The sequence below is a fragment of the Crinia signifera genome, chromosome 4 (assembly GCF_055691185.1).
Source record: "Crinia signifera chromosome 4, ASM5569118v1, whole genome shotgun sequence".
In the NCBI taxonomy this organism is placed as follows: Eukaryota; Metazoa; Chordata; class Amphibia; order Anura; family Myobatrachidae; genus Crinia; species Crinia signifera.
This window is the reverse complement of record NC_139220.1, coordinates 121,047,291-121,056,417: the sequence shown is the minus strand read 5'-3', so window position 1 is coordinate 121,056,417 and position 9,127 is coordinate 121,047,291.

Below are 9,127 nucleotides of genomic sequence, written 5' to 3'. Positions count from 1 at the left end.
TAAGAGCATCTAATTAGAATAGAAATAGATTCATAGTAATGTAATTTATTTACTTGAATGTGGTAACGGTGACTCTGTGGTCTTCTATGCTGATCCTAGACTCTTAAGAGTATATTGATTAAAGTATGTGTTTTTAGAAGTGGAGATGCCCATAGCAACCAATCAGACTACAGCTATTATCTTCTAGGTGTTACATACATGATAAGTAGAATCTGATTGGTTGTTATGAGCAACATCTAAATGATTATAATCCCACACTTTAATAAATACCTCCGGAGTGTGTGTATTATTAGGGTTACAGACTGCAGGGGTGTGTATGATTAGAGTTATAGCCTGCTGGGTGGGGGAAGTATATGGTTAGGGTTATAGGCTGCAGGTTGTGTTTATGGCTAAGGTTATAGGCTGCGGGGAGTGTACGGTTAGGGTTATAGACTGCGGGATTGTGTGTATGGTTAGGGTTATAGGCTGCAGGTTCTGTTTATGGCTAAGGTTATAGGCTGCGGGGAGTGTACGGTTAGGGTTATAGACTGCGGGATTGTGTGTATGGCTAGGGTTTAGGCTGCGGGGTTTGTGTATGGTTAAGGTTTTTGGCTGCAGGGTGTGTATGGTTTGGGCAGCGGTTCTCAAACTGTGGGTCCAGCTCAGTATGGCTTTGTGACTCCATGTTGCTGACTATCAGGCTGATGACTTTTCTAATCTCAGTCAGTGATTCAAGGAGAAAAGTCTGTTGAATTATCTGTTATTTTAGACTCCTCCATTTATTTTGTTTCTCCACAATGCTGCCATGCATGTGCCTTCTGCTGACTACACATGTGATGTGATGACCTTCTGCAGTAACTTGCTGGGGTCCTGTAATTATTTTTATTGTCTGATGTAGTCCCAGAGCAAAATAGTTTGAGGACCCCTGGGTTAGGGTTATAGGCTGCTGTGTGTGTGTGTGTGTGTATGATTATAGGCTGCAGGGTGTGTGTGTGTGTGTATGGTTAGGGTTTATAGGCTGCAGGGTGTGTGTATGGTTAAGGTTATAGGCTGCAGGGTGTGTGTATGGTTAAGGTTATAGGCTGCGGGGTGTGTGTATGGTTCGGGTTATAGGCTGCGGGGTGTATTTGTATGGTTCGGGTTATAGGCTACGAGGTGTATATGGTTAGGGTTATAGGCTGCAGGGTGTGTGTGTATGGTTAGTGTTATAGGCTACGGGGTGTGTATGGTTAGGGTTATAGCCTGCAGGGTGTGTAGGGTTACAGTTATAGGCTGCGGGTGTGTGTAAAGACTGCGGGATGTGTTTGGTTAGGGTTATTGGCTGCGGTGTGTGTGGTTGTAATTATAGACTGTGGAGGTGTGTATGGATGTGAGTTGGTCAGGCGATTTTGGCAAGATAATCAAAATCACCTAGAAGGTTAGCCAGAATCCATTGTCTGGCCAAATAGACTGTGCGGGCAAGGTAATTTTCACTAAGCCCCAACACACAGTGTATATTGCCATGGTTGGGAATGGCAAGATTTAGGGGGTTATTCTAGTCCATTCTTTCTGCCAAAATCCTTCTTAGATGGACAAAACCATGTGCACTGCGGGTGGGGCAGATGTAACTTGTGCAGAGAGAATTAGATTTGGGTGGGGTTTTTCTTCAAAGTGAGATCTATATTGAAGTGTAAAATCATGCAGTCAGTATTTTCCCTGCACAGAAAAAAAATAACTTACCCAAATCTAATTCTCTCTGCACATGTTACATCTGCCCCCCTACAGTGCACATGGTTTTGTCCATCTAAGAAGGATTTTGTCAGAAAGAATGAACTAGAATAAACCCCTTAGTGAGCCGTCTAATCTCCGATGGCTCATCTAATCTCGGACGGCTAACTACATCTTGATTAACTCAGAATCGCCCACACCCTAATAAGTGATGACTTCTATACAAAGTGATCAATGTTCACCAGGGAGATTTTTTACAAGACACATTATAAAAAGTTCTAACTTTTCTCGTCACTCGTAGGTCCTCCGACTCTACTAAAAAGAGTGGAGTGACTATATTAATTAATTCCTCTGATCCGGTTCAAACTCTTTCCACTAAAAGTAATACTGTAATACTCTCCCATTATGGCTGATAATCACGTGGTGCTACCTAGAATAGTGGACCAGTCGCCTGCAGCCACCCTGCTGCCCTCCAGCTAGATGCCTACTTGGGGGCATACTCTGGGGCCTATAATGTGATGAATTGTGTCATTGTAGCCATGACTCCGTTTGCAAAATGTTTGTAATCTTGGTATTGTGTAACAGTGGGCATGGCCATGATGCTGTAATTGTGTAGCCATGCCCCCAGCATGCCCATGTGCCATCCCCTATTTCAAGCCTCACTTCCTCACATCAGCTCCTGCAGTGCTGACCTGCAGCCAGGATGTTGGCAACTATGCATAAACATATGTCTGAGGCTGATCTCTTCAATACATCTGTACACCATATGTTCTCACAAGATTGCTAATTTTATCTATCACCTATCATAGGTTCCAAGCAAGATTTCTGAGGCTCATAATTTTTTTTTACGTGGAGCAAAAAAGCAGTAGCTACATATATGCCAAGTCCTACAAAAGTACCTGGAGCGGATAAAAAGTTGGATGACAGTGGTGAGTGCTGTGTGTACAGAGTATACAGATTATAAGTGTGCAGACTGATTGGGTTGGGAGATAAATACCGTAAGTAAAAATAAAACTGTTCCTAACTGTATGTGAGGCCCTAAATGTGTACATTGGTTATTCTGCCCTTTCTTTGTGTGCTTTCCTCTTCTCCTCACTTTCTCATATTTAAATATCAGTCTTCCAATAAGGGAGAGGAGATGAAAACCTAGTGGTCATCAGGGTGGTCATGTTATATCTATCCAAAAATCTTTCACCCCCACAAAAGGTGTCCAGGGTAATCAATGGTGTTTCTGCTGCATTATGTATGATGTACTCAAATTAACTGCGTGGGGAGAAAGGTGGGGTGTGGTACAGAACTCCGAAAATCGGGATCCCGACAGTCATTAGCCCGATGTCGGGATCCCGACTGGCCGGACCCAGGCAGCATGGTGAGCGCAACTAAGCCACTTGCAGGCTTGCTGCGCTCGCCTCACTGAGGGCACGGTGGCTCGCTATTCTATCCTCTCTCTATGGGGGTCGTGGACCCCCACGAGGGAAAAGAGCGGGTGGCTGTCGGGATCCCGGCTGTCAGTGTTTTGACAGTCGGGATCCCAATGTCGGGTAAATGCCTGTCGGGACCCAGTTCGGCACCCGGAAGGTGATGGGCTAGTGTTTGTATTCATTGTCCTGATTAATGAAAACAGTAGCTCACAGTAGCCAGCAGACCAGCACAGTAATGAAAGACTATTTCTCACTGGTAGCTCCTTTCTCCTTTTCCAGTAGCGCATGTAGGGGTGGTGGTGGTGGTGGGGGGGTTCTGAGTACCCAGATGATGGACTAAATTTTATATTTAATTTTTTGCTGGTCCTGGGTCGCTAACGTAGCACCACACACTTCCGGGTTTAGGCTCCGCCCATTCACTGTATTTTACCGCGGTTAGCAGGGCTGAAGGAACTAAGGAGGGGAGAACTGGAGATAAACTGATTTAGCTTAGGGGAGCCACAGGCAATCACCAGCAGCAGGAATCTATACACACACATACAGCATATTGATACTGTATATGCAAACACAAACACTCTATGGGGGTGATTCAGTGACAATTGTCACTGTTCTGATGGTGGGGCATCTGCGCATGCACGTATTTGAGCATGTGCAGACCCCGGGAGTGAATGGCTTCGGTGAGCTTTACACTTGCTGAGCCGTCCCCTCCAGAGAGGGCTGGTGCAGGGGAATGGGCAGTGTTTTATGGGCATCTCCATGAAAACGCATCTGCATGGGGCAGCTGCCTGCCTGCTCAGCGCCTGCCGGCCCTTTTTTGGCAATCTGTGAAGGAAATAAAAGTCAGTTTAGATTGACTTTAATTTCCAAAGGCAGGAGAAATCATTTGATGGTCGGCAACCATCAAATTATTTCTCCTGCTAGCGGCCGTGTCCTGAAGATGGGCCTTTGTCCTGAAACACATCTGGAACCCCCTCTTTACAAATCCTGCGTTTTCTCCTGAGTTCCATGGTATATTTAGAGTTTTGTCTATTATACTATAGTTGAATACAAAGGCATTGAATATTTCATGGCCACCTTTCTTCCTGCAGAGAGATCGGATAGGCTGATAGCTGAAGTACTGGCCTGGGATGAATTACGTTTGGAAAAAAAACAAAATTTCAAAATGCTGGATGACAAAAAGCAGCAACAAAGTAACAAAGAAGTGTTTGATTGAAATATTAGATGTGATGCAATTAAGTGACTTGTCCCAAGTAATACTGCTGACATCAATGTGGGACCAAACATAACAAATTTGAATCTAAAAAAGATAAAAGTCGTTTCACAGTCCCTAGATCATGTGTAAGTAAATACCATTGTAGACATTAGAAAAATAAATCTCTCCGGCACAAACAAGCCGCCCAATCAGAATGTGATGATGCTTCATCTGCACGACATGCTGCATTTCCCACAAAGATAAAGTGGCTTTTTCAGCCATTAGGTAATGCAAGAGTCTATCTGCTGGCACACACCTACCTGCAGAGTGTGGAATCCCCAGGCAGGAAAGGCGCTCCCCAGCGCTCTGCATCCCAGGTGGGTGGCATACGGTGGACAGCAGGGAGTAGATTAAAAAAAAGATACAAAAAAAAAAACAGATACAAAAGAATGGGCAGCCACCTATTGGCTGAGAGCTCTCTCTATTCGTGATAAAGCTGGACACATTTTATATTCTGATTAATCTATCCAGAGATTGCATGATGTGAAGTGACAAATATTGCATATCTTTTGATCAAGTACTTGGCCTGAAGGCTGATATTCCAAATCTATGCAATTTAATCCTGTCTGGATGGGGATGCGGTCATTAGGTCTACAACAACTAGGTCGACAAGCATTGGGTTCACACTACTAGGTCAACATGCAGCATGGTCAACATGGGTCAAGGTTGAGATGAATCTAGGTTGATATGGGTCTAGGTTGACATGTCATTAGGTCTACACAAGCATTAGGTCAACGTGGCCTAGTCAAATGGTCGACATGAGGTTTTCACAGTTTTTTGAGCCGACATGTGCCGGCTACCATCATGCCCTACCATCCACTAGGGCAGTGATTTTCAACCTTTTTACCTTGCGGCACACTAAATAAGATTTTTAAATTGCCAAGGCACACCATGAGATCACCACAGGGCAAAACACATTGGCCCCCACAGGAAAAAAACAAACTATTGGCCCCCATATAAAAAACAATCACACTGGTCCCCACAGGTAACAAAAATAAATGTTAGACACAAGGTGCCGGGAACCCCAAAGTGGAGGTATCGAGACGGCTCAGACGTGCTAGGAGACCCGGTAACTGTGAAGCTAAATGGGTCCTAGCTGGTAATCATCACCGGTCGACATGGGCCACAGAGGAATCCACAGGGTAATGGAGGGCAATAGCCCTAGAGGCCCATGGGGTAGTAGCGAGGGCAGGTGACTGACCCGGAGGTGGAGATGATCAGCACTGGTAGGGAGGAAACTGTCTCGGCCCCTAACTCCGTTGTCACCCAGTACGTCCCACGGTAGGTGCGGAGGCCCTAAATCTTCTCGCACGGCAGCCACGTTTGAAGCACGGGTTAAGCCTGTACAACTCCGGTGCCCTCCAAAGCGTTTTAGGTGGTGGCCACAACCTACCGTTGGAGGAACGAGGTGGACAAGGGGAGAGCTAACTAAATGACCCCGGTGGCCGAGACAGGTGGCAGGGAAATGGACACAGGCATGGACGGGAGCCCTGGTAACCCCTGCACACTGAACCTAGCACTGATAAGAATACACAAAATAATAAACCACGATACAGCAGGAAGAAATGGAAATAAGGAGTGCGTAACGATACCACTCAGGACCCAAGGCAGAAGACCGGAATGTCTCCAAGGAGACTGCAGGAAGCCGGAAGCCAGGAGAAATCTGCTGGGAACTTCTGAGTAGCAGAATCCACCGACCACAGGCAGGGAAGAAATCCGGGTATAGGAGCTGGAGAAACCACGGGTATAATGCAGGGAAGGAACTGCAGTATGGGCTGAAGAAAACAAGAAGGACACCCCAGGGTGCCTAAGCAATCTTATAACCAGCGGCTTGCTGGACTGTGTAATCTCCATTTATAGGAGAAGTGTGCGTGCAGCAGACTGTGCGCGCGCGAGGTGATGACGCGGCGGGGAAGGACGCCGGGCAGCAGGACGTGGTTGCCAGGCAACGCCCCGATGCTCGGACGCCGGGCGTGACGTCACCGACGCTCGGGACGTTGCCGACGCTCGGGGCGTTGCTGAGCAACGTCCTGATCGTCAGAGGACCGCCCGCCGTGCACCCCGGAGGACGGGGAGGCGACTGCACGGCGGCGGCGTCTGACAGTACCCCCCCCTCGAGGAGAGGTCAACCGACCTCTGAAACCGGGCTTGTCCGGAAACGACTGAAAAAACCTCCTTTTGAGTGAAGGAGCATGGAGATCTTGATCAGCGACCCACGACCTCTCTTCCGGTCCAAAACCTTTCCAATGTACTAAAAAGAAGACCCTCCCTCTGGAAGTCTTGGAATCCAGGATGGAATCAACCACATACTCCTTTTGGCCCTGACGTAAGATGGGCACTGGCCTGCGGACAACCGGCTGAAGAGCAGGTTTGAGAAGAGAGCAATGGAAAGTGTTGTAGATCCTGAGAGAGCGGGGCAGCCCTAATCTAAAAGCGACCGGGTTAACCTTTTTGATAATCCTGTAGGGACCGATGAAACGTGGGCCCAATTTGTGTGAGAATTGCCGGAGCTTGATATTCTTGGTAGAAAGCCAGACCCAGTCCCCAACTTTGAACTGGCACGGTCTCCTGTGGCGGTCAGAGAAGTGTTTGGCTGACCTGGCAGCAGAGAGGAGCGCTCCCCGAACCATGCGCCAAACCTTTCTCTTCGAAGCCACCCACCTAGAATTACCCACTTTGGCATCCGTGGGAAAGAAAGAATTAGCTCTAGGGTGGAAACCGTAATTGCAGAAAAACGGGGACATCCTGGTAGCGGCATGCCAAGCATTATTATAAGAAAACTCCGCGAAAGGCAGATTCTCCACCCAGTCCCTTTGGGTCTTGGAAACGTAACACCGTAGGAATTGTTCCAAGGATTGGTTAACCCGTTCCGTCTGACCATTCGACTGTGGGTGAAAGGCCGTCGAAGGACTGAGTCTAACCTGCAGGGCTACACAGACTGCTTTCCAAAAACTGGCAACGAACTGGACACCTCTATCCGAAATGATGTCAGAGGGCAGGCCATGGGCACGAAAGATATGGGTGATGAATAAAGAGGCTAACGTTTTAGCCGAGGGTAAGCCTTTGAGGGGTACGAAATGTGCCATTTTACTAAATCTGTCGACCACAACCCAAATGGTATTAAAACCCGATGATGGTGGAAAGTCCGTAACAAAATCCATGGAGATGTGCGTCCAAGGTTGATCAGGCACAGGTAACGGCACCAGCTGCCCTATGGGGGAAAGACGGGAAGATTTGTTCTGAGCACATGTGTTACATCTGGACACAAACTGCTCTACTTCTGTCCTCATGTTGGGCCACCAGACCGCACGTGACATTAAAGAAAGTGTCTTGGAAACCCCCGGATGGCCGGCGGATTTACATGAATGGAATTCCGAAAAGACCTTTTCCCGGAGCTTCTGGGGAATAAATAATTTACCCTCGGGAGTGGTGGCAGGGACCGAACTTTGGGCCAGCAGCACCGAATCCAGTAGCCCTTGCGTGAGTCCGGCCAGAATGCATGAAGGGGGAATAATGGGATCGGGACGAGAAACTGGATCTTGTATGGCCGCAAAACTCCTGGACAAGGCGTCTGCTAAAACGTTTTTTGCGCCAGGTCGATAAGTAATTAAGAAATTAAACCTGGCAAAAAACAAAGCCCACCTCGCCTGCCGCGAGTTCAATCTCTTGGCTGAGCGTAAATATGCCAAATTTTTATGATCGGTAAAGATCGTGACCTGATATTTGGCCCCTTCCAACCAATGCCTCCATTCTTCTAAGGCACATTTAATGGCCAGCAACTCCCTATTGCCGACATCGTAGTTGCCTTCGGCCTCTGAGAATTTCCTGGAGTAGAAAGCACAAGGATGTAGCAAGCCATCCAGTTTGTCCATTTGAGAAAGAACCGCACCTACGCCAATCTCTGATGCGTCTACCTCGAGAATAAAAGGGAATTCGGGATCGGGGTGTCGAAGAATGGGAGCAGAAGAAAATGCCCGTTTGAGCTCCTTAAAAGCCTCAATGGCAGACACCGACCAGGATGTAGGATCGGCTCCCTTCCTGGTGAGGGCCACAATGGGGGAGACAATATCTGAGAAGTGGGAAATAAACCTCCTGTAGTAGTTCGCGAAGCCCAAAAATCTTTGAACCGCCTTCAAATTTGAAGGTTGCACCCACTCCCGAATGGCCTTAAGCTTTACAGGATCCATGGCGAAACCCTTGGGAGAGATAATGTAACCAAGGAACGAAATGGAATCTACCTCGAACTCGCATTTCTCGAGCTTGGCAAAAAGATTATTCTCCCTAAGCTTCTGAAGCACAGCCCTGACATGCTGGCGATGAAGATCCAAAGAAGAAGAATAAATTAAAATATCGTCAAGATACACCACAACAAAGATACCTAAAAACTCCCTGAGAACATCATTGATGAGGTCCTGGAACACAGCGGGTGCGTTGGCAAGGCCGAACGGCATGACTAAGTACTCATAATGGCCCGAGTGAGTGTTAAACGCCGTCTTCCACTCATCTCCGGCCTTGATGCGGATGAGATTATACGCTCCGCGTAAATCAATCTTAGAAAAAACCACAGCTGCACGCAACTGATCAAAAAGAACAGAGATCAACGGCAAGGGATAAGAATTTTTTACCGTGATGTCGTTTAATTGACGAAAATCAATGCAGGGCCGTAAGGTCCCGTCTTTTTTTTTAACAAAAAAAAAACCTGCTCCCACTGGAGATTTAGAGGCTCTGATGAAGCCTTTTTTTAAGCTCTCCTCCACGTACTCCTGCA